We start from the raw sequence: 27803 nt of genomic DNA, 5'->3' as shown, positions 1-27803 counted from the left end.
GTCTAGCATTAAAAGATTACAGTTGGTACAAAATGCGGCTGCTAGACTTTTGACAAGAACAAGAAAGTTTGATCATATTACGCCTGTACTGGCTCACCTGCACTGGCTTCCTGTGCACTTAAGATGTGACTTTAAGGTTTTACTACTTACGTATAAAATACTACACGGTCTAGCTCCAGCCTATCTTGCCGATTGTATTGTACCATATGTCCCGGCAAGAAATCTGCGTTCAAAAGACTCCGGCTTATTAGTGATTCCTAGAGCTCAAAAAAAGTCTGCGGGCTATAGAGCGTTTTCCGTTCGGGCTCCAGTACTCTGGAATGCCCTCCCGGTAACAGTTCGAGATGCTACCTCAGTAGAAGCATTTAAGTCTCATCTTAAAACTCATCTGTATACTCTAGCCTTTAAATAGACCTCCTTTTTAGACCAGTTGATCTGCCGCTTCTTTTCTTTCTCCTATGTCCCCCCCTCCCTTGTGGAGGGGGTCCGGTCCGATGACCATGGATGAAGTACTGACTGTCCAGAGTCGAGACCCAGGATGGACCGCTCGTCGGGACCCAGGATGGACCGCTCGCCTGTATCGGTTGGGGACATCTCTACGCTGCTGATCCGCTTGAGATGGTTTCCTGTGGACGGGACTCTCACTGCTGTCTTGGAGCCACTATGGATTGAACTTTCACAGTATCATGTTAGACCCGCTCGACATCCATTGCTTTCGGTCCCCTAGAGGGGGGGGGTTGCCCACATCTGAGGTCCTCTCCAAGGTTTCTCATAGTCAGCATTGTCGCTGGCGTCCCACTGAATGTGAATTCTCCCTGCCCACTGGGTGTGAGTTTTCCTTGCCCTTTTGTGGGTTCTTCCGAGGATGTTGTAGTCGTAATGATTTGTGCAGTCCTTTGAGACATTTGTGATTTGGGGCTATATAAATAAACATTGATTGATTGATTGAACATACAAAAGAAAATTTACAACCTGAAAAAAATGTTTGAACCTTCCAAATGTGTCCCAAAAAAATAGCTATTTGTAATCCAAAATGTAAAAAATTACTTTGTTACCAGAAAAAAAAATTGCAATCGCAACATTTAAAACCCAAAAAATGTGTTAAAACAAAAACACCAGCATAAAACTATACTAAACCAAAAAGACATTTACAAAAACAAAGAATATTTTGTACCAAAAATATCAAAAAAACGAACAACAAAAAAAAATTTATCACACCAAAAAAAAAATTTGTAACAAAAATAATACAATTTGTAAGCCAAAGAAACATACGTATAATTAGATAATTATTTAAAACCTTAAAAAAGGTTTGTAATCAAAAATATATTTACAAACAAAACAACATACAAAAGAAAATTTACAACCTGAAAAACATGTTTAAACCTCCCAAATGTGTCCCAAAAAAATAGCTATTTGTAATCCAAATTTTAAAAAATTACTTTGATACCAGAAAAAAAATTATGATCGCAACATTTAAAACCCCAAAAATATCTTAAAACAAACACACCAGCAAAAAAGTATTCCAAACCAAAAAGAGATTTACAACAAAAAATATTTTTTACCAAAAAAAGAAATTTTTAACAATACGATTTGTAACCAAAAAGTCACTTAAAACCAGAAAAAAAAACATTTGTAATCAAATAAGGATTTACAATAAAAATAAGTGTAAATGTTACAAAAATCATTTCAAACCAAAAAAGACTTAAAACAAAAAAAATGTTTTTTAATTAAAAAAATATTTGAATTGAAGAAAAATATATTTGTATTTTTAAAAAGATTAACTAAAACAAATACATTTAAACAAAAAAGGATTTGAAACCAACAAAAAAATGAGAGAAAAACAGAAAAAAATAAATGTTTATAAACAAAACAGATTTAACATAAAATATTCAAAACAAAAAATTATTTGTTCAAAATATTTATGACCAACAAATTTTTGAATATTGATAAACACTTCCTGTACAGCTTACAAATATTTCTGATGTTTATGTCATTTCACTATGTAAAGCACTTTGAGTCATGAGAAAAAAGCGCTATATGAATATAATTCACTTAACAGATTAATTCTAAAAAAAAAAAATCGTAAATGTTACAAAAATCATATTAAACAAAAAAAAATATTTGAATTAAAAAAATATATATTTGTATTTTTAAAAAGTTTTACTAAAACAAATACATTTAAACAAAAAAGGATTTGAAACCAACAAAAACATTAACAACTAGAAAATTACTCAAAAACCGGAAAAAATACATATATAAACAAAAAAGATTTAACACAAAATGTTCAAAACAAAAAATTATTTGCTAAAAATATTTATGAACAACAACATTTAAAAATATTGACAAACATTTCCTGTACAGCTTACAAATATTTCTGATGTTTTTGTCATTTCACTATGTAAAGCACTTTGAGTGACGAGAGACACGCGCTATATACCTGTAAATATAATTCACTTCACAGACGGATTAATTCTAACAAATTATTTGACACACTGTTCATATTGCCAGTGTTTCAAAAGTGAAAAGTTCTTGGAAATGCAAACAAATCAGAGATCAACCCTCACATTGAGTCCCACTCACAAGTTCAATTGTGGTTCAGTGGTGGTCTTTAACTCTCCAGCTTTGAAACACTGACCCAGCAAGCGCAAAGTATTGATTGTACATATGTGTCCTTTAAAACTGACTTTGAAACAACATTGCAAAGTAGTTGTGTTTGTGAATTGAAACCATGTTGATGTCTAGCGTTGGATCTATATTGTTGAAATCACCAAAATTCAACGGTCAAATCAATCTCACAACCCTGACATTGAATAAATGCTGTCAAAAAGCATGTTGTTTCAACGTTGTATCCGTGTTGTAGATTATTGGTTGGAAAATGAGCAAAATTCAATGTTCAAAATCCACGCCAGAACTTATCATTGATTAAATGTTGTCAAAAAGCATGTTGTTTCAACGTTGGTTGGAAAATGACCAAAATTCGATGGTCAAATCAACATCACAACCTGACATTGATTGATTGTTGTCAAAGCATGTTGTTTCAATGTTGTAATTGTGTTATCGAATATTGTTTGGGAAATGACCACATTTCAATGGTCAAATCAATGTCACAACCTGACATTGATTTAACCTTGTCAAAAAGCATGTTGTTTCAACGTTGTATTTGTGTTAAATGGTAAATGGGTTATACTTCTATAGCGTTTTTCTACTTTCAAGGTACTCAAAGCGCTTTGACACTACTTCCACATTCACCCATTCACACACACATTCACACACTGATGGCGGGAGCTGCCATGACCCATCAGAAGCAAGGGTGAAGTGTCTTGCTCAAGGACACAATGGACGTGACGAGGTTGGTAGACGGTGGGGATCGAACCAGGAACCCTCAGGTTGCTGGCACGGCCACTCTCTCAACGGTGCTACGCCGTCCCCGTGTTGTAGAATATTGGTTGGAAAAATGACCGAATATAAAATGGTCAAATCAACGTCACAACCGGACATTGAACATATGTTGTCAAAAAGCATGTTGTTTCAATGTTGTAATTGTGTGGTCGAATTTTGGTTGGAAAATGGCCAAAATTCAATGTTCAAATCAACGTCACAATCAGACATTGATTTAACGTTGCCAAAAAGCATGTTGTTTCAATGTTGTATTTGTGTTGTAGACTATAATTTTGGAAAATGAGCAAAATTGAATCTTCAAATCAACGCCAGAAGTCATTGATTAAATGTTGTCAAAAAGTATGTTGTTTCAACTTTGTGTTTCTGTTGTAGAAAATTTGGTTGGAAAATGACCATATTTCAATGGTTTAATCAACGTCACAACCTGACATTGAATGAACATTAAGAAAAAGCATTTTGTTTCAACATTGTTTTTGTTTTGATGAATATTGGTTGGGATATGACCAAATTTCAATGGTCAAATCAATGTCACAATCCGACATTGATTAAACGTCGTCAAAAAGCATGTTGTTTCAACATTGTCTATGTGTTGTAGAATATTGATTGGGAAATGACCAAATTTCAATGGTTAAATCAACGTCCCAACCTGACATTGATTAAACATTGTCAAAAAGTATGTTATTTCAATGTTGTATTTGTGTTGTAACAAAATCGGTTGGAAAAGGAGCAAAATTCAATGTTTAATTCAACACCAGAACTCATCATTGATTAAATGTTGTCAAAAAGTATGTTGTTTCAATGTTGTCTATGTGTTGTAGAACATTGGTTGGGAAATGACCAAATTTCAAAGGTCAAATCAACGTCACAACCTGACATCGATTCAACGTTGTCAAAAAGTATGTTGTTTCAATGTTGTATTTGTGTTGTAAAAAATTGGTTGGAAAATGAGCAAAATTCAATGATGAAATCAATGCCAGAACTCATCATTGACTAAATGTTGTCAAAAAGTATGTTGTTTCAACGTTGTATTTGTGTTGTAGAACATTGGTTGGAAAATGGCCAAATTTCAATGGTCAAATCAACGTCAACAAAAAGTATGTTGTTTCAATGTTGTAATTATGTTGTCGAATACGGGCTGGGAAAGGACCGATTTTCAATGGTCAAATCAACGTCATAACCCGACATTGATTTAACGTTGTCCAAAGGCATGTTCCCCTCCAATGGGCTCACCACCCATAGCAGGGGCCAGAGAGGTCGGGTGCATTGTGAGCTGGGCGACAGCCGAAGGCAGGGCACTTGGCGGTCCGATCCTCGGCTACAGAAGCTAGCTCTTGGGACGTGGAACGTCACCTCACTGGGGGGGAAAGAGCCTGAGCTAGTGCGCGAAGTCGAGAAATTCCGGCTGGATATAGTCGGACTCACTTCGACGCACAGCAAGGGCTCTGGAACCACTTCTCTCGAGAGGGATTGGACCCTCTTCCACTCTGGCGTTGCCGGCAGTGAGAGGCAACGGGCTGGGGTGGCAATTCTTGTTTCCCCCCGGCTCAAAGCCTGTACGTTGGAGTTCAACCCGGTGGACGAAAGGGTAGCCTCCCTCCGCCTTCGGGTGGGGGGACGGGTCCTGACTGTTGTTTGTGCTTATGCACCAAACAGCAGTTCAGAGTACCCACCCTTTTTGGGAGCACTCGAGGGAGTACTGGAAAGTGCTCCCCCGGGTGATTCCCTTGTCCTACTGGGAGACTTCAACGCTCACGTTGGCAACGACAATGAAACCTGGAGAGGCGTGATTGGGAAGAATGGCCGCCCGGATCTGAACCCGAGTGGTGTTTTGTTATTGGACTTTTGTGCTCGTCACGGTTTGTCGATAACAAACACCATGTTCAAACATAAGGGTGTCCATATGTGCACTTGGCACCAGGACACCCTAGGCCGCAGTTCCATGATCGACTTTGTAGTTGTGTCATCTGATTTGCGGCCTCATGTTTTGGACACTAGGGTGAAGAGAGGGGCGGAGCTTTCTACCGATCACCACCTGGTGGTGAGTTGGCTGCGATGGTGGGGGAGGATGCCGGACAGACCTGGGAGGCCCAAACGCATTGTGAGGGTCTGCTGGGAACGTCTGGCAGAGTCTCCTGTCAGACAAAGTTTCAATTCCCACCTCCGGAAGAACTTTGAACATGTCACGAGGGAGGTGCTGGACATTGAGTCCGAGTGGACCATGTTCCGCACCTCTATTGTCGAGGCGGCAGATCGGAGCTGTGGCCGCAAGGTAGTTGGTGCCTGTCGGGGCGGCAATCCTAAAACCCCTTGGTGGACACCAGCGGTGAGGGATGCCGTCAAGCTGAAGAAGGAGTCCTATCGGGTCCTTTTGGCTCATAGGACTCCGGAGACAGTGGACAGGTACCGACAGGCCAAGCGGTGTGCAGCTTCAGCGGTCGCGGAGGCAAAAACTCGGACATGGGAAGAGTTCGGGGAAGCCATGGAAAACGACTTCCGGACGGCTTCGAAGCGATTCTGGACCACCGTCCGCCGCCTCAGGAAGGGGAAGCAGTGCACTATCAACACCGTGTATGGTGCGGATGGTGTTCTGCTGACCTCGACTGCGGATGTTGTGGATAGGTGGAAGGAATACTTCGAAGACCTCCTCAATCCCACCAACACGTCTTCCTATGAGGAAGCAGTGCCTGGGGAATCTGTGGTGGACTCTCCTATTTCTGGGGCTGAGGTCGCTGAGGTAGTTAAAAAGCTCCTCGGTGGCATTGCCGGCAGTAAGTCGAACACATTTCCAGTGAGGGTTGGACTCCGCCAAGGCTGTCCTTTGTCACCGATTCTGTTCATAACTTTTATGGACAGAATTTCTAGGCGCAGTCAAGGCGTTGAGGGGTTCCGGTTTGGTAACCGCAGGATTAGGTCTCTGCTTTTTGCAGATGATGTGGTCCTGATGGCTTCATCTGACCGGAATCTTCAGCTCTCGCTGGATCGGTTCGCAGCCGAGTGTGAAGCGACCGGAATGAGAATCAGCACCTCCAAGTCCGAGTCCATGGTTCTCGCCCGGAAAAGGGTGGAGTGCCATTTCCGGGTTGGGGAAGAGACCCTGACCCAAGTGGAGGAGTTCAAGTACCTAGGAGTCTTGTTCACGAGTGAGGGAAGAGTGGATCGTGAGATCGACAGGCGGATCGGTGCGGCGTCTTCAGTAATGCGGACGTTGTATCGATCCGTTGTGGTGAAGAAGGAGCTGAGCCGGAAGGCAAAGCTCTCAATTTACCGATCGATCTACGTTCCCATCCTCACCTATGGTCATGAGCTTTGGGTCATGACCGAAAGGATAAGATCACGGGTACAAGCGGCCGAAATGAGTTTCCTCCGCCGTGTGGCGGGGCTCTCCCTTAGAGATAGGGTGAGAAGCTCTGCCATCCGGGAGGAACTCAAAGTAAAGCCGCTGCTCCTCCACATCGGGAGGAGCCAGATGAGGTGGTTCGGGCATCTGGTCAGGATGCCACCCGAACGCCTCCCTCAGGAGGTGTTTAGGGCACGTCCAACCGGTAGGAGGCCACGGGGAAGACCCAGGACACGTTGGGAAGACTATGTCTCCCGGCTGGCCTGGGAACGCCTCGGGATACCCCGGGAAGAGTTAGACGAAGTGGCTGGGGAGAGGGAAGTCTGGGTTTCCCTGCTTAGGCTGTTGCCCCCGCGACCCGACCTCGGATAAGCGGAAGATGATGGATGGATGGATGGCAAAGGCATGTTGTTTCAATGTTGTATCTTTGTTGCAGAACATTGGTTGGGAAATGACCAAGTTTCAATGGTCCAATCAACGTCACAACCCGACATTGATTAAACGTTGTCAAAAAGCATGTTGTTTCAATGTTGTATTTGTGTCGTAAAAAATTGGTTGGAAAATGAGCAAAATTCAATGTTTAAATCAATGCCAGAACTCATCATTGATTAAATGTTTTCAAAAAGTATGTTGCTTCAACGTTGTATCTGTGTTGTAGAACATTGGTTGGAAAATGGCCAAATTTCAATGGTCAAGTCAACGTCAACAAAAAGTACATTGTTTCAACGTTGTAATTATGTTGTGGAATACAGGTTGGGAAAGGACCGATTTTCAATCGTCAAATCAGCGTCATAAGCCGACATTGATTTAACGTTGTCCAAAGGCATGTTGTTTCAATGTTGTATCTGTGTGGCAGAATATTGGTTGGGAAATGACCAAAATTCAATGGTCCAATCAACGTTACAACCCGACATTGATTTAACGTTGTCAAAAAGCATGCTGTTTCAATATTGTATTTGTGTTGTAAAAAAATTGGTTGGAAAATCTGCAAAATTCAATGGTGAAATTATTGCCAGAACTCATCATTGATTAAATATTGTCAAAAATTATGTTGTTTCAACGTTGTATTTGTGTTGTACAACATTGGTTGGAAAATAGCCAAATTTCAATGGTCAAATCAACGTCACAACCCAACATTAGTGAACGTTGTCAAAAACCCGACATTGATTAAACGTTGTCAAAAAGCATGTTGTTTCAATGTTGTATTTGTGTTGTAAAAAAGTAGGTTGGAAAATGAGCAAAATTCAATGTTTAAATCAACACCAGAACTCATCATTGATTACATGTTGTCACAAAGTATGTTGTTTCAACGTTGTATTTGTGTTGTAGAACATTGGTTGGGAAATGACCAAATTTCAAAGGTCAAATCAACATCACAACCTGACATTGATTAAACGTTGTCAATAAGCATGTTGTTTCAATGTTGTATTTGTGTTGTAAAAAATTGGTGGGAAAATGAGCAAAATTCAATGATGAAATCAATGCCAGAACTCATCATTGATTAAATGTTGTCAAAAAGTATGTTGTTTCAACGTTGTATTTGTGTTGTAGAACATTGGTTGGAAAATGGCCAAATTACAATGGTCAAATCACCGTCAACAAAAAGTATGTTGTTTCACCGCTGTAATTATGTTGTCGAATACGGACTGGGAAAGGACCGATTTTCAATGGTCAAATCAACGTCATAACCCGACATTGATTTAACGTTGTCCAAAGGCATGTTGTTTCAATGTTGTATCTGTGTTGCAGAATATTGGTTGGGAAATGACCAAATTTCAATGGTTCAATCAACGTTACAACCCGACATTGATTTAACGTTATCAAAAAGCATGTTGTTTCAATGTTGTATTCGTGTTGTAAAAAAATGGTTGGAAAATAAGCAAAATTCAATGTTTAAATCAACGCCAGAAATCATCATTGATTAAATGTCAAAAGGTATGTTGTTTCAACGTTGTATCTGTGTTGTAGAACATTGGTTGGAAAATGGCCAAATTTCAATGGTCAAGTCAACGTCAACAAAAAGTATGTTATTTCAACGTTGTAATTATGTTGTGGAATACAGGTTGGGAAAGGACCGATTTTCAATCGTCAAATCAGCGTCATAAGCCGACATTGATTTAACGTTGTCCAGAGGCATGTTGTTTCAATGTTGTATCTGTGTGGCAGAATATTGGTTGGGAAATGACCAAATTTCAATGGTCCAATCAACGTTACAACCCGACATCGATTTAACGTTGTCAAAAAGCATGCTGTTTCAATATTGTATTTGTGTTGTAAAAAAATTGGTTGGAAAATTTGCAAAATTCAATGGTGAAATTATTGCCAGAACTCATCATTGATTAAATATTGTCAAAAAGTATGTTGTTTCAACGTTGTATTTGTGTTGTAGAACATTGGTTGGAAAATAGCCAAATTTCAATGGTCAAATCAACGTCACAATCCAACATTAGTGAACGTTGTCAAAAACCCGACATTGATTAAACGTTGTCAAAAAGCATGTTGTTTCAATGTTGTATTTGTGTTGTAAAAAAGTAAGTTGGAAAATGAGCAAAATTCAATGTTTAAATCAACACCAGAACTCATCATTGATTACATGTTGTCAAAAAGTATGTTGTTTCAACGTTGTATTTGTGTTGTAGAACATTGGTTGGGAAATGACCAAATTTCAAAGGTCAAATCAACATCACAACCTGACATTGATTAAACGTTGTCAATAAGCATGTTGTTTCAATGTTGTATTTGTGTTGTAAAAAATTGGTGGGAAAATGAGCAAAATTCAATGATGAAATCAATGCCAGAACTCATCATTGATTAAATGTTGTCAAAAAGTATGTTGTTTCAACGTTGTATTTGTGTTGTAGAACATTGGTTGGAAAATGGCCAAATTACAATGGTCAAATCAACGTCAACAAAAAGTATGTTGTTTCACCGCTGTAATTATGTTGTCGAATACGGGCTGGGAAAGGACCGATTTTCAATGGTCAAATCAACGTCATAACCCGACATTGATTTAACGTTGTCCAAAGGCATGTTGTTTCAATGTTGTATCTGTGTTGCAGAATATTGGTTGGGAAATGACCAAATTTCAATGGTTCAATCAACGTTACAACCCGACATTGATTTAACGTTATCAAAAAGCATGTTGTTTCAATGTTGTATTCGTGTTGTAAAAAAATGGTTGGAAAATAAGCAAAATTCAATGTTTAAATCAACGCCAGAAATCATCATTGATTAAATGTCAAAAGGTATGTTGTTTCAACGTTGTATCTGTGTTGTAGAACATTGGTTGGAAAATGGCCAAATTTCAATGGTCAAGTCAACGTCAACAAAAAGTATGTTGTTTCAACGTTGTAATTATGTTGTGGAATACAGGTTAGGAAAGGACCGATTTTCAATCGTCAAATCAGCGTCATAAGCCGACATTGATTTAACGTTGTCCAAAGGCATGTTGTTTCAATGTTGTATCTGTGTGGCAGAATGTTGGTTGGGAAATGACCAAATTTCAATGGTCCAATAAACGTTACAACCCGACATTGATTTAACGTTGTCAAAAAGCATGCTGTTTCAATATTGTATTTGTGTTGTAAAAAAATTGATTGGAAAATTTGCAAAATTCAATGGTGAAATTATTGCCAGAACTCATCATTGATTAAATGTTGTCAAAAAGTATGTTGTTTCAACGTTGTATTTGTGTTGTAGATCATTGGTTGGAAAATGGCCAAATTTCAATGGTCAAATCAACGTAACAACCCAACATTATTGAACGTTGTCAAAAACCCGACATTGATTAAACGTCAAAAAGCATGTTGTTTCAATGTTGTATTTGTGTTGTAAAAAAGTTGGTTGGAAAATGAGCAAAATTCAATGTTTAAATCAACGCGAGAACTCATCACTGATTAAATGTTGTCAAAAAGTATGTTGTTTCAACGTTGTATTTGTGTTGTAGAACATTGGTTGGGAAATGACCAAATTTCAAAGGTCAAATCAACATCACAACCTGACATTGATTAAACGTTGTCAATAAGCATGTTGTTTCAATGTTGTATTTGTGTTGTAAAAAATTGGTGGGAAAATGAGCAAAATAAAGGTATGTTGTTTCAACGTTGTATTTGTGTTGTAGAACATTGGTTGGAAAATGGCCAAATTTCAATGGTCAAATCAACATCAACAAAAAGTATGTTGTTTCAACGTTTTAATTATGTTGTCGAATATTGGTTGGGAAAGGACCGATTTTCAATGGTCAAATCAACGTCATAACCAGACATTGATTTAAAGTTGTCAAAAGGCATGTTGTTTCAATGTTGCAAAATTCAATGGTGAAATTATTGCCAGAACTCATCATTGATTAAATGTTGTCAAAAAGTATGTTGTTTCAACGTTGTATTTGTGTTGTAGATCATTGGTTGGAAAATGGCCAAATTTCAATGGTCAAATCAACGTAACAACCCAACATTATTGAACGTTGCCAAAAACCCGACATTGATTAAACGTCAAAAAGCATGTTGTTTCAATGTTGTATTTGTGTTGTAAAAAAGTTGGTTGGAAAATGAGCAAAATTCAATGTTTAAATCAACGCGAGAACTCATCACTGATTAAATGTTGTCAAAAAGTATGTTGTTTCAACGTTGTATTTGTGTTGTAGAACATTGGTTGGGAAATGACCAAATTTCAAAGGTCAAATCAACGTCACAACCCGACATTGATTGAACGTTGTCAAAAAGCATGTTGTTTCAATGTTGTATTTGTGTTGTCAAATTTTGGTTGAAAAATGGCCAAATTTCAATGGTCAAATCAATGTCACAACCAGACATTGATAAAACGTCGTTAAAAAGCATGTTGTTTCAACGTTGTCTATGTGTTGTCGAATATTGGTTGGGAAATGACCAAATTTCAAAGGTCAAATCGACGTCACAACCCGACATTGATTGAACGTTGTCAAAAAGCATGTTGTATAAATCTTGTATTTGTGTTGTAAAAAATTGTTTGGAAAATGAGCAAAATTCAATGTTTAAATCAACACCAGAACTCATCATTGATTAAATGTTGTCAAAAAGTATTTTGTTTCAATGTTGTATCTGTGTTGTAGAACATTTGTTGGAAAATGACCAATTTCAATGTACAAATTAACGTCATAACCTGACATTGATTATACGTCTTCAAAAAGTATGTTGTTTCAACGCTGTAATTATGTTGTCGAATATTGGTTGGGAAATGAACAACTTTCAATGGTCAAATCAACGTCACAACCCGACATTGATTAAACGTTGTCAAAAAGCATGTTGTTTCAATGTTGTATTTGTGTTGTAAAAAATTTGTTGGAAAATTAGCTAAATTCAATGTTTAAATCAATTCCAGAACTCATCATTGATTAAATGTTGTCAAAAAGTATGTTGTTTCAACGTTGTATCTGTGTTGTAGAACATTGGTTGGAAAATGGCCAAAATTCAATGGTCAAATCAACGTCAAAACCCGACATTGATTAAATGTTGTCAAAAAGCATGTTGTTTCAACGTTATAATTGTGTTGTCGAAATTTGGTTGGGAAATGACCACATTTCAATGGTCAAATCAACGTCACAACCTGACATTGATTTAACATTGTCAAAAAGCATGTTGTTTCAATCTTGTATTTGTGTTATCAAAGTTTGGTTGGAAAATGGCCAAAAGTCAATGGTCAAAAAAATGTCACAACCCGACATTGATAAAACGTCGTTAAAAAGCATGTTGTTTCAACGTTGTCTATGTGTTGTCGAATGTATTGGTTGGGAAATTACCACATTTCAAAGGTCAAATCAACGTCACAACCCGACATTGATTAAACGTTGTCAAAAAGCATGCTGTTTCAATGTTGTATTTGTGTTGTAATACAATTGGTTGGAAAATGGGCAAAATTCAATGTTTAAATCAACACCAGAACTCATCATTGATTAAATGTTGTCAAAAAGTGTGTTGTTTCAACGTTGTATCTGTGTTGTAAAACAGTGGTCCCCAACCTTTCTGTATCCACGGACCGGTCAACGCTTCATAATTTGTCCCGTGGCCCTGGACAATTTAAAAAAAAATTGTATATATAAATATTTTTTTTTCTTCTTTGTCATGAAAAAGGGAGTTTTTTGTGTTTGGTGCACTAATTGTAAGTGTATATTGTTTTTTTTATGTTGATTTAATAAAAAATAAAAAAAATTAAACTTTTTTTTTTTTTTTAATAAAAAATTGTTCTGCGGCCCGGTGGTTGGGGACCACTGTTGTAGAACATTGGTTGGGAAATGACCAATTTCAATGGTCAAATCAATGTCACAACCCGACATTGATTAAACGTTGTCAAAAAGCATGTTGTTTCAATGTTGTATTTGTGTTGTAAAATAATTGGTTGGAAAATGAGCAACAATCAATGTTTAAATCAACACCAGAACTCATCATTGATTAAATGTTGTCAAAAAGTATGGTGTTTCATAACATTGGTTGGAAAATGGCCCAAATTTAATGGTCAAATCAATGTCACAACCCGACATTGATTAAACGTCGTCAAAATGCATGTTGTTTCAAAGCTCATTCAACAAGTTCTCAACGTTGTTTCAATGTCTTGTGCCAGCTGGGATGGCGGAGACCAGGTAACAGACAAGAAAACAACACGAACACGATCCTGTCACACTTGGAGCGGCTCCGAGTGTGTGTCAGGAAGGAACATAGTGTCCTGACACACACACACACACACACACACACACACACTACTACTACACTTTATGAACACACAGAGCAGCTTGTCAACAACCAGTTTGTCTTCTTGACCCATAACTGCTCCTCTCTCGGTGTCGGCCGACTTAAGAACCTCCCTTTCCAGTGAAATGTTGACAGCCTTGGGGAAAGACGAGGAGCAGGAAGAAAGAAGACGGCCCGGCTTTTTTTCCCAGAAGTGGGGCCAAGAGGAGTGAAAATGGGGCGTGGCTTCAGCCAAAGAGAAGTGTCAATCACACATGGGTGCGCTTACGCAACAATTTGATGACCTTCCAGACACAAACACTCACTGCAGTATTACATCAACTACTGAAACTCTCATTAGTGTTTGTTTTTTGCAGGGTCAGTGAAGGCATCGCCAATGTGTGCATGCTGTGCAGAAGTTGCACAATCCCTGCTCTTCCAAGGGGGTTTTCTAAGAATGTTGCTCCCACGAAGGAACCACCCACACCGTGACCTACATATGAGACCTTGGACGTATGCAACACACGTGTTGTGCGGCCCCCGACAAGCTCCACTTTCAAGGTGTGTCAGCAGTCATGAATTCTGATATTGCTGTAGTAGTTGTATGCCAGGGGTCACCAACGCGGTGCCCGCGGGCACCAGGTAGCCCGTAAGGACCAGATGAGTAGCCCGCTGGCCTGTTCTAAAAATAGCTCAAATAGCAGCGCTTACCAGTGAGCTGCCAGTATTTTTTAAATTGTATTTATTTACTACAAAGCTGGTCTCGCTTTGCTTGACATTTTTAATTCTAAGAGAGACAAAACTCAAATAGAATTTAAAAATCCAAGAAAATATTTGAAAGACTTGGTCTTCACTTGTTTTAATAAAGTCATTTAATTTTTTACTTTGCTTCTTATAACTTTCAGAAAGACAATTTCAGAGAGAAAATACAACTTTAAAAATGATTTTAGGATTTTTAAACACATATATCTTTTTACCTATTAAATTCCTTCCTCTTCTTTCCTGACCATTTAAATCAATGTTCAAGTAATTTTTAATTTAATTCATCGGATTAGCTTCTGTTTTTTCAACGAAGAATATTTGTGAAATATTTCTTCAAACTTATTGAGATTAAAATTCAAAAGAATCATTCTGGCAAATCTAAAAAATCTGTAAAATCACATTTAAATCTTATTTCAAAGTCTTTTGAATTTATTTTAAAATTTTTGTTCTGGAAACTCTAAAAGAAATAATGATTTTTCTTTGTTGGAAATATAGCTTGGTCCAATGTGTTATATATTCTAACAAAGTGCAGATTGGATTTTAACCTATTTAAAACATGTCATCAAAATTCTAAAATTAATCTTAATCAGAAAAAATTACTAATGATGTTCCATAAATTATTTTTCTATTTTTTTCAAAAAGATTCGAATTAGCTAGTTTTTCTCTTCATATTTTTCGGTTGAATTTTGAATTTTAAAGAGTCGAAATTGAAGATAAACTGTTTAAAATTTTCATTTTCATTTTTTCCATGTTTTCTCCTCTTTTAAACCGTTCAATTAAGTGGTTTTTTTTCATCATTTATTCTCTACAAAAAAGCTTCCGTAAAAGGAAAAAAAATGTACGACGGAATTAGAGACAGAAATACCCATTTTAGAAAATGGATGGATGGATTTACTTATTAAAGGTAAATTGAGCAAATTGGCGATTTCTGGCAATTTATTTGTTTGTATCAAACTGGTAGTCCTTCGCATTAATCAGTACCCAAGAAGTAGCTCTTGGTTTCAAAAAGGTTGGTGACCCCTGTTGTATACCAATACTATCCAACCAGTAGTAATTTAATTATTAGCTAAATATATACAGCCGGTGATAGTCCTGTGATATTTCAGTCCAAACAAACAGCAATAGTCTTGCAATATCAAAGTGTTAAACGTGCCTTAAATATGCCTTAAAGTTAGTGATGTTGCTGGTGGAAAACTATGATTTACTACTTTCCGTAAAGGCATCTTGAAACTCATGTATATACCATAGCTTTGAAATAGAACAGTTGACCTGCCGCTTTTCTCTTTTTGCCAGGAGAGGTTACCAGAAGGCCACGGATAATACATTTTTATTATCAAACAATTAAGATTTAAAAGCCTACTGAAACCCACTACTACCCACCACGCAGTCTGATAGTTTATATATCAATGATGAAATATTAACGTTGCAACACATGCCAATACGGCTTTTTTAGTTTACTAAATTACAATTTCAAATTTCCCGGGAGTTTCGTCCTGAAAACGTCGTGTAATGATCACGTGTACGCAAGACGTCACGGGTTTTAAGGAAATATGCGCGCTGCACACACACACAGCTAAAAGTCGTCTGCTTTAACCGCATAATTACAAAGTATTTTGGAGACCTGTGTTCCTGAATCTTTTGCAATTTGTTCAATTAATATTGGAGAAGTCACAGTAGAAAGATGGAGTTGGGAAGCTTTAGCCTTTAGCCACACAAACACACGGTGATTCCTTGTTTAAAATTCCTGGAGGTGAAACTTTCCTATGGATCAGAGCGCGGTCAAGCAAACATGAATCACGACGGAATGTCAACCAGCAGGTTTCGGTGAGAAAATTGTGGTAAAAAGTAGCTTCTTACCGGAGAAAAGCTGAGCTTGCGCCGGCAATCAAGCTGCCGTCGACTCCCCTGAGACATTGGCTTCAAGACACCCGTGGACACACACCTCCGACTATCAGGTACTATTAAACTCACTAAAACACTAGCAACACAATTGAAAGATAAGGGATTTCCCAGAATTATCCTAGGAAATGTCTCTAAAAACAACGGAATCTGTCCCAATGCAATCGCGTTTTTGTTTTTTTTAACTTATTTTTTTTTCTAGTCCGTCGCTATCAATATCCTCAAACACAAATCTTTCATCCTCGCTCAAATTAATGGGGAAATTGTCGTTTTCTCAGTCCGAATAGCACTTTTTGTTGGACGCTCCCATTAAAAACAATGTGAATATGTGAGGAGCCCCCACACGTGTGACGTCATCGTCTGCGACTTCCGGTAGAGGCAGGGCTTTTCTCTTAGCACCGAAAGTTGCGAACTTTATCGTCAATGTTCTCTACTAAATCCTTTCAGCAAAAATATGGCAATATCGCAAAATGATCAAGTATGACACATAGAATGGACCTGCTTTCCCCGTTTAAATAAGAACATCTCATTTAAGTAGGCCTTTAATGTTGTTTTTTATGGTGGGACTTGGAGAGCCAAGTGTTTTCTGAGGTGGTATTTGGTGGAAAAAGATTGAGACTGCCATCTGAGATTGTGGAAGTGCAACTGCGTTGCAAATGACACTAATGTCATCAGCAGGCAGGATAAAACAACTGAACAGCACATTTATCATAACCAGATTATTTTCGATTTCATTATCGATTTATTAACATTTAATAACCAGGCATGTGATTTGACCACAATGAAAAAGACTGAAAACATTTCCGGGGGTCTGGTGGACAAAGCCCCTGGTTTTTCACCAATTTAACATGCTAAAATTAACAAAGACAGCACCATTTGAAGAAAATATTTTAGTGTTTAATGACATAAAAACATCATTAATAGAACATACATACCCCAATTATCCTAATGAATCACTGTATATGGTTCAGTCCCAACAGTATTTAGTCACTAACATTTACATCTTGTGTTCATTTCACATCCACAGGTGTCACATTGATCAGTGTTATTATCTACAGTTTATTTACAGTATTATCACATTACTTCAGTTCACTTCACACATTTACTTGCTCAGAGAGCCCTAACATGAGCTTTCCTTGCAAATTTCTGAGCAGCCTGTATTTTCTTTTTGGTCTCTGCTTTTGAAGCTTCTTTTTTGGATTTCACTGCCAACTTCTGCCTCTTGGATTCTCTCTCCACTTCCATCTGCTCTAGATCATCCCTGTACCTCTTGCTTACAATTGCCTACAAGTTTAGTTATAAATATAACAAAACACCAAATGTAAACATTTCATTATTTTCGCCAAAATAGGATATGAATTTATGAAAAGAATAAAACATGTTTAGTATTGTTTACTCATATTTGAAAATAGGAAATAATAATAATGTGAGGACACTGGCATATTGCATGAAACAAGTGTGAAAATATTTACCTTTAAGACAATATTTTTTCAAGAGACTACATAAGAACCTAATATTACAATATAGTATTATATGCAAATTTATTTCAAATAAATTGTTAACTGGAATCAATAATGCGACTCTTTGAATTTCTGTAATTTCATAATTAATTTTCACGTGGCTTTTTATTTTTTTTAAAACATTTATATGTCGCAAAGCAATAATTGGTTAGTATTTAAAACAAACATGCGTATTTCGCAAGCAAATTTTTTTTAGCTTACCTCATTATTAACTACCCTGTCTGCAACTGAAGTGGGTTGTTTGGGTGGATCTTTCCTCTCGACGTCTTCGGGAGTTGTCGATGTAAACAAAGGATGAAGTCTGTAAGGTTTGCTCACTTTCGAGCTAGTGAAAAGTTTGTTTTCCTTGTTTCAAGTTGTTTCATATATTTTTGGCGTTTCGCATGTACTTCCAAAGCCTTGAAACCTCGTGATCCATTGTCAATATTATCGTGACACCACGTGCACAAAACTTTTCCGGGACGATCGATTTTCCAAATAAAATCGCCGAACAAAGTCGTAACTTCCTTCTTCCCAACAGTATCAGTGATTTCCCTTTCCATCCAGTCCCATCGAAACTTATTTTTGACATGTTTATCAATTTATTTTACTCGTGAAGCGTCCTTTCTCACGAGGACCGATATCGTTTACATTTGGAAAATGGCGGTAATAACGTCATCATTCATAACAGATGTCCTGATTGGTCACAAGGAACATATCGAACAATCAACTACGGCGTAATATAAGCTACATCTCGATCACAAAAGACAAATCGGCAAGTAAACGAATCTTGACTTAGGGTTGGAAAAAAAAACGGAAAAACGGAAGATATGTTTTTTTCCCCCGAGATTAAAAAAGACGGAATTCCGACTTTAGACGGAGACATCACATGCCTGAATAACAGATACAAAAGCACCAAAAAAAATGATTCCCAGGTACTGAAAATTGGTATGAGAGAAAACCTAAAAAAATTGTTTGTAAAAAAAAATGGGGAAAAAAAAACCCTACCAAAAAAGATTTGAATAAAAAAATGTTTGTAATCGAAAAATATTTAAAACCAAAAAATATTACAGACAAAATATGTATCAAACTAAAATTAAATAAAGTTTTAAAAAAATACCAAAAAAGATTCAAATAAAAGAAATGATTTGTATTCCAAAATATTGTACAACTGTACAAAAAAAATCTAACAAAAAAGGATTTGCAACAAAAAAAAAATCTACAACTAAAAAATTAGATTAAAAAAAATAATAATAATACATTTCTAAACAAAAAAAGAATGACAACTGCCCCAAAAAAAGATTAAAAACAAAAAAAATATTTGTTCAAACATACAAACAAAAAAAATAACTAGTAACTTGGCTCTCAAAGTAACATCATAATGAACACCATTACAATACAGTGAAACCAAAAAGTACTTAAAATCAGAAAAAAAAAATTGTCATTAAAAAAAGATTCACAATCAGAAAAAGATTCAAAAACGACTTCAAACAAAAAAGACTAAAAAACGAAAAATATGTTTGTGGAAATAATAAAAAACTACAAAATAAAAAGTACCAGAAAAGAAAAAAAACTATTTGTAATCAAAAAAGAGTTACAAGCCCCCCCCCCCCCCCAAATGTAACGAACATTTATGAAAGTAAAATAAATTAAAATTAAAAAACAATACTACCAAAAATATTTAGATAAAATAAACAATTTGTAATCCATAAGAAATCACAACCATACAAAAAAATTCAAACACAAAATGATTTCCAACAAAAAAAAATTAGTTAAAAACAGAAAAAAAAAAAAAAATTCTAATCAAAATAAGATCTAGAACCACACCCTACCAAAAGTTTCAAAACAAAAACATAATTTGTTAAACAAAATAAAAACAAGTAGCACCTCAGAAAACACTTGGCTCTCCAATTACCACCATAATTGCCAACATTAAAATGCAGTAGCGTAGAAGGCCTAAGTATTCATTAAAAACACGGCAGAGGTTTTATTTAACCAGAAGTGTGAAGAGTAGCCAGAAATTGTACTCAAGTAAGGGTACTGTTACTTTAGAGATGTATTACTCAAGTAAAAGTAAGGAGTAGTCACCCAAATATTTACTTGAGTAAAAGTAAAAAGTATGTTGTGAAAAAAACACTCAAGTACCAAATAACTGATGAGTTTGTTTAATGATTACGGCAACAAATAATGCAAAAAAACATAAAAATAGCAATGAGCAAATTCAGAGCCAGGAATATCTCTTAAGCAACTAAAACAATAATATATATTAACTGATAATACATTAAAAATAAAAAAAATTAGGGCAAATTGAGTCACAATAACTTAACAGCACCATAGGCTCACAAGGCATTGATTGATTGATTGATTGATTGATGGATTGAAACTTGTGTTAGTAGATTGCACAGCACAGTACATATTCCGTACAATTGACCACTAAATGGTAACACCCCAATAAGTTTTTCAACGTTAATCAATTACTTAATAAATGACCAAGTCGAGGTGATCTACCTCATATGTACATACACACACATATCATATATATATATATATATATATATATATATATATATATATATATACATATATATATATAGGTATATGTATATATATATATATATATATATATATATATATATATATATATATATATATATATATATATATATATATATATATATACATGTATACATACACACATATCATATATATGTATATATGTATATATATATATCAATTTATATATACAGTATATAATGTATATGTATTTATTTTGCCGTTTTTGTTCACGTTAAAGGTGGTTTAATGAATATACATGCATGTTTAACACATAGATTCCTATCTTTCTTGAAGACAAGAATATAAGTGTGTTACCTGATTCTGATGACTTGCATTGATTGGAATCAGACAGTAGTGCTGATAACGTCCACGTTTTCAAATGTAGGAGAAAAAAAGTTCTTCCTTTCTGTCTAATACCACATGAAAGTCGTTGGTTTTTGGCATCTTATTTGTCCAGCTTCCATATTAGTTTTTATACACTTTGCAAGAAATACATTGGCGGCAAACTCCGTATCTTGCTAGCTTGTTTGCGCTGGCTTTCGGAGACTATTATTTTGTTAGCGCAGGCGCGATGGAGCAGCACTTTTATTGTGAAGACAGGAACTGGGCGATCCGGCTTTTGACGGGAAGTACTGTTGAAATAAAAAGTGTCTATTTTCCTTTACACTTTTGATTGATTGATTAAAACTTTTATTAGTAGATTGCACAGTACAGTACATATTCCGTACAGTTGACCACTAAATGGTAACACCCCAATAAGTTTTTCAACATTCTACGTGTGACGTTCACGTGACCACCTGGCTCTGTTTGATTGGTCAAACGTCACCAGTGACTGCATTTGATTGGTGAAACGCAGGTATGCGTATATCCTACTTTGAATGCGTGTCTGTCAAAATCAAAACAAACAAAGCGTGCATTAACAGATCAATAAAAAAAAGTAGCGAGCTGATTGTAGATAAATGGAGCGTAGTAAAAGTAACGTTTCTTCTCTATAAATATACTCAAGTAAAAGTAAAAGTATGTTCCATAAAAACTACTCTTAGAAGTAAAAAGTATCCCAAAAGTTACTCAAGTAGATGTAACGGAGTAAATGTAGCGCGTTACTACCCACCTTTGTATTTAACAAGTATATTTATTATTTTTAGCCACACAGTTTGAACAGTTACACTGTGTTTGAATAGTCAATTAACTGATTATTACCACTAGATGGAGCACACAAACTAGAAGACATGTTCTTCTCTGCATTCAACCAAGACAACGGTGTGGAACACGCGGTGACCTCGTGCCAGGTCCCTCCGTGGTGCCGTCAAGAGGCTCGGAGTCGCCGTGAGGACAGAAGAGCTAAATTAGGACCACGCCGTGGTTGTGAAGCTGTTCTCGGATTTATCACGGGCCGCAGCAGCCGGGTTGGATTACATCTGAAGCATCAAAACATGTAAGTGTGTCCTGTCACACGCTTACATGTCATACATTCAACAATGAGCGTCTCAGTAGTACTCCATATATAGGATCCTGATTGGCTCAGTGGCGTAGTAGACCTATGTATTCATTAAAACCAAGGCAGAGGTTTTATTTAACAGTTGAACACATTTGGCCACTCTAACATTATACACAGTTTGAACAGTAACACCGTGTTTGAATATTTAATCAAGGGATTCTTTGGCGTACCACTAGATGGAGATTGTGTACCAATAGTTGTACACGTACCACAGTTTAATAATCGCTATTTTATGCGTCACAACATATCATAGAAATTAGAGATGTCCGATATTATCGGCCGATAAATGCTTTAAAATGTAATATTGGAAATAATCGGTATCGGTTTCAAAAAGTAAAATGTATGACTTTTTAAAACACCGCCTCACGGAGTGGTACACGGACGTAGGGAAGAGTACAGAGCGTCAATGAACCTTCAAGACATTGCCTTCGCCTGTCGTCCCAATCATATAATACCTACAGCTTTTGGTAAGTGAAAGCAAGGCCCACTTGGTCAACACCCATACAGGTCACACTGAGGGTGGCCGTATAAAAGACTTAACACTGTTACAAATATGCGCCACACAGTGAACCCACACCAAACAAGAATGACAAACACATTTCGGGGGAACATCCGCACCAAAACAAAACATAAACACAACAAAACAAATACCCAAATCCCTTGCAGCACTAGCTCTTCTGGGACTCCCCCGATTATCCCCACCTGAACCCTGGCCCACCCAATTCCACCCACCTCAACCTCCTCATGCTGTCTCAGGGAGAGCATGTCCCAAATTCTAAGCTGCTGTTTTGAGGCATGTTAAAAAAAAAGTATGCACTTTGTGACTTCTATAATAAATATGGCAGTGCCATGTTCTCATTTTCTTCCATAACTCGAGTTTATTTATTTTGGAAAACCGTGTTACATTGTTTAATGCATCCAGCGGGGCATTACAACAAAATTAGCCATGATAATGTGTTAATTCCACGACTGCATATATCCGTATCGGTTGATATCGGAATTGGTAATTAAGAGTTGGACAATATCGGAATATCGGCAAAAAAGCCATTATCGGACATCTCTAATAGAAATCCAATGTTAGGAGTTAAATGCAGGAAGTAACGTTTTACTAGCACCACACTAAAATTAACTCGTTATTCAAAAAAAGACACTAAAACAACACAGAAAGTCCTTCATACCGACCGCCATCGGACTGTATAATGCATATGTTCATTTTTGACTGTACTTAAATGTATAACGTATTTATATTATTCACATGTGAATAATGCTGTATGACAGACTGTATTTATGTTATTCACATGTGAATAATGCTGTATAATAGACTATATTCATATTATTCACAAGTGAATAATGCTGTATAAAAGACTGTATTTATGTTATTCACTGGTGAATAATGCTGTATAATAGACTGTATTTATGTTATTCACTGGTGAATAATGCTGTATAATAGACTGCATTTATGTTATTCACTGGTGAATAATGCTGTATAATAGACTGTATTTATGTTATTCACCGGTGAATAATGCTGTGTAATAGACTGTATTTATATTATTATATTATTCACTGGTGAATAATGCTGTATAATAGACTGTATTTATGTTATTCACTGGTGAATAATGCTGTATAATAGACTGTATTTATGTTATTCACTGGTGAATAATGCTGTATAATATACTGTATTTATGTTATTCACTGGTGAATAATGCTGTATAATAGACTGTATTTATGTTATTCACTGGTGAATAATGCTGTGTAATAGACTGTATTTATATTATTATATTATTCACATGTGAATAATGCTGTATAATAGACTGTATTTATATTATTTACATGTGAATAATGCTCTATAACAGACTGTATTTATGTTCTTCACATGTGAATAATGCTGTATAATAGACTGTATTTATATTATTCACTGGTGAATAATGCTGTATAATAGACTGTATTTATGTGTTTCACTGGTGAATAATGCTGTATAATAGACTGTATTTATATTATTCACATGTAAAAAATACCTAAGTGTTTTTTGTTTATTGTGAGCGAACTGTGGTGCTGAATTCCCCCCAGGGATCAATAAAGATGTTTCTATTCTACTCTATTGTATTAAAAAGAAGGAGGCAATGTCACCCAGCAAACATGTGGCTAAATACACACACGCGTACAACTACTACGAGGGAATAATGAGCAACAAATCGATGAGTGAAGTGACATACTTGCAATCCTACAATACCGCTCATTTGTGGACAAGGAGGATGCAACCTTCAATGCACATTTACTCTCTTTTTTTAACTGGCGCTAACACAATCCAGCGAAAAGATTTAACAGGGCGGCCGCCAATTAACTGCCGCTGCTACGCTAACAAATGTAGCTGAGCTACGAAGCTGCTCTGTTGTTGACGCTACACACGTCACTCGGCAACAGGCACGCACACACACTCTGCTCTCATGAAACGTCTCTGAACTGCATATGCCAGACGTAACACATGACTTAATTTCCGTAGTAATGTATTATATTTCATAAAGAGTAATCCAGTTACTTTTTCGGTAAACTAATATATAGATTTAAAAAAAAAATCCGAACCCTGTACAAACCTTTAGAAAAATTCTTGTTAAATATTGATTTTTGCAAGGCATGTTGCTATTTTGTAGGTATTTTATTTGTATAGTTTATTGGGTTTATGTTGTGTATGGCAGGTGAACTAATATTATTTTAAGGTATTGACCATTAACGTCCAAATACAGGCGTCCTCGTCACATCAGGCGTCCTCGTCACATCACAGTGCAAAATATTGCGGCTTTATTCTATTGCAGATTTTTTTAAAGCATATTCTTTGTATGTTTCGGCCCTAAATTCAGCATTTTGGAGCCTAAAAATGACTAATAAATATGAAATATGAATACTAGAGTCATACTGGCTACTATGATACCAAACTACTCAGAGTTCAGCATTGTGGCCACTGATTGGCTCAGCCTCAGTCAGCATAGTGCAAAGGTGACTATGTGGGTGTTATTTCAAGCAACGTCAATAAATGAATGAATGACATTAAATGTGTTCCTAGCCCTTTCCTGCTCCGTCATTGGGAATATAATAGCATGTTTCCTTGAATATTTTCACTGTGCCCCATGAATCAAAGTTTGAATCAAAAAGTATAAAAATCGTTTCACATCAATAAAAAAGTGTAAAAAAATGTTTGTAGAGGGGTGACAAAAATACAATTCTGCTTTGGGCCCCAATTTAGCCACTGTCCGATGTTCTAAACCATGGCCCGCCGTGTATTTTCATTTGGCCCTTGAGGCAATATCAAATTAACATTAGAGCTGGCCCGCCGGTATTATACCGCATTCACCGCTAATACTCATACTTGCTAACCCCCCCAAGGAGACTCCAAAATTTCAGTGCTCCTCACGAAAATCACAGGGGGCAACCATTCTCCCAAATTTCTCCTGAGTCCCAACTTGACAACAATATTGGGGGCGTGCCTTAAGGGCACTGCCTCAAGCGTCCTCTAAAACCTTTCGTCACGTCCAATTTTCCTACGTAAAAACAGCATATGTGGCTTTTACCCACACACACACACACACACACATACACACACACACACACACAAGCTAATGCAATGCAAGCTTGGTCAACAGCCATACAGGTCACACTGAGGGTGGCCGTATAAACAACTTTAAGACTGTTACAAATATGCGCCACACTGTGAACCAACACTAAAAGAGAATGACAAGCAAATTTCGGGAGAACATCCGCACTGTAACACAACAGAACAAACACACAGAACGCCTTGCAGCACTGCCTCTTCCTGGACACTACAATATACAAATGTATTATTAGCCTGTGGGAAAAGTTTATTTTTATATTTACCTGAGAAGGCTGCAAACAGAAAAGAGGCATTCAATTTCTATTTAAATTTTATTTGATATGCCATTGCTATTTTTAAATTATTAGTATTATTTGAAACTCGATTTTGCATGTCACTATAAAGTTATATAAGTCTCGCTTGTTCAATATTCAATGCAAAACGTGTTTGGGTCCCTATTAAAATGGTTAATTTGTTCAACCTTGGCCCGCGGCTTTGTTCAGTTTTACTTTTTGGCCCACTCTGTATTTGAGTTTGACACCCCTGTTCTAGACCGTATTTATGATCATTTATTTGAATATGTAATTAATAATCATCCTACTTCGCGGGAATTTATTTACCACAGTCAGGCCCGGAACCAATTAACAGCGATGAAAATATATCTACATTACTTTGGGGTACTAGAAAGTGAGCCAGTGACCAATATTAGTTTCATTTATACAGTATGATATTTTGCAAGTATCTCAAACAGGTTAAGTTTGACTTCTTATTGAATATTTGATCGTTTTTTTAACTCTGACAAATTGTAGATATAAGAAACTATATTTTGATAATAATCTTTGCTCGATATTGTGTTCCTCTAGGGGGGGTGGAGGGGGAGGGTTGCCCACATTTGCGGTCCTCTCCAAGGTTTTTCATAGTCATTCTCATTGACGTCCCACTGGGTTTTGAGTTTTTCCTTGCCCTTATGTGGGCGCTGATCCGCGAATGTCGTTGTGGCTTGTGCAGCCATTTGAGACACTTGTGATTTAGGGCTATATGAATAAACATTGATTGATTGATTGATTGATGAGCACTTGCGCACTAGTTGTGTTAAAATCATGGTTGTTTTTGCAAACAACAGATGTGAACAAAAATATGTATTGTCTGGGTTATGATGAAAATGAGGTGTTGTATTTTATTAATTCTGTGTCATGGAAAGGGCATTTTGTGACTTTTCTTAATTTGATTATATGCTATAGTGTTATTTCAGTGGTTAGACATCGGTAGGTTGTGAGTTCAAACCCCGGCCGAGTCATACCAAAGACTATAAAAATGGGACCCATTACCTCCCTGCTTGGCACTCAGCAATTAAGGGTTGGAATTGGGGGTTAAATCACCATAAAGGATTCCCGGGCGCGACCACCGCTGCTGCCCACTGGCAGCGGCGACTTTTTTTTTTTTTTTTTTTTTTTTTTTTTTTTAGGCCTTCACTCTAAATTTCCTCATCCACGAATCTTTCATCCTCGTTCAAATTAATGGGGAAATTGTCGCTTTCTCGGTCCAAATAGCTCTAGCTGCTGCTGGCTATGATTGTGAACAATGTGAGGATGTGAGGAGCCCTACAACCCGTGATGTCACGCGCACATCGTCTGCTACTTCCGGTAAAGGCAAGGCTTTTTTATTAGCGACCAAAAGTTGCGAACTTTATCGTGGATGTTCTCTACTAAATCCTTTGAGCAAAAATATGGCAATATTGCAAAATGATCAAGTATGACACATAGAATGGACCTGCTATCCTCGTTTAAATAAGAAAATCTCATTTCAGTAGGCCTTTAACTTTAACTTTTAATGTTATTATTTTATTGAATGATTTTTGTATCTCTTTAATTTAGACAGACAGGGACTGCAGATGGAAATGATTTATTTAGCTATAATCTGGTGAAGAACATATCTGTCCTTGAAGGCCTACTGAAATGAGATTTTCTTATTTTTCGCGATATTGCCGTATTTTTGCTGAAAGGATTTAGTAGAGAACATTGACGATAAAGTTTGCAACATTTGGTCGCTAATAGAAAGGCCTTGCCTTTACCCGAAGTCGCAGACGATGACGTCACCCGTTGAGGTCTCCTCACATCCTCACATTGTTTTTAATGGGAGCCTCCAACAAAAAGAGGTATTCAGACTGAGAAAACGACAATTTCCCCATTAATTTGAGCGAGGATGAAAGATTTGGCCTTTGAGGATATTGATAGCCAAGGGCTAGAAAAAAATAAGATAAATCAAGTTTAAAAAAAAAGGCGATTGCATTGGGACGGATTCAGATATTTTTTAGACACATTTACTAGGATAATTCTGGGAAATCCCTTATCTTTCTATTGTGTTGCTAGTGTTTTAGTGAGTTTAATAGTACCTGATAGTCGGAGGGGTTTGTCCACGGGTGTCTTGAGGCCAGTGTCTGAGGGAAGTCGACGGCAGCTGAATGGACAGCACAAGCTCAGCTGATCTCCGACTTTTTACCACAATTTTCTCACCGAAAACTGCTGGTTGACATTTGGTCGGGATTCATGTTCGCTTGACCGCTCTGATCCAT

General features: G+C 36.8%; 1 long non-coding RNA gene across 1 annotated transcript; it reads left to right on the top strand.

Moving 5' to 3' along the window:
* The first annotated feature begins 13422 nt into the window (after window positions 1-13422).
* Window positions 13423-22295, top strand: LOC133564951 (uncharacterized). The gene is made up of 3 exons (XR_009809399.1): window positions 13423-13713; window positions 13812-13995; window positions 21357-22295. It is a non-coding gene; the product is annotated as an uncharacterized LOC133564951 (long non-coding RNA).
* The last annotated feature ends 5508 nt before the right edge of the window (window positions 22296-27803 follow it).

Source organism: Nerophis ophidion, linkage group LG01 (genome assembly GCF_033978795.1).
Source record: "Nerophis ophidion isolate RoL-2023_Sa linkage group LG01, RoL_Noph_v1.0, whole genome shotgun sequence".
Lineage (NCBI taxonomy): Eukaryota > Metazoa > Chordata > Actinopteri > Syngnathiformes > Syngnathidae > Nerophis > Nerophis ophidion.
Note: the sequence above shows the minus strand (reverse complement) of the source record. Positions and strands in the feature narration are given on the sequence as shown.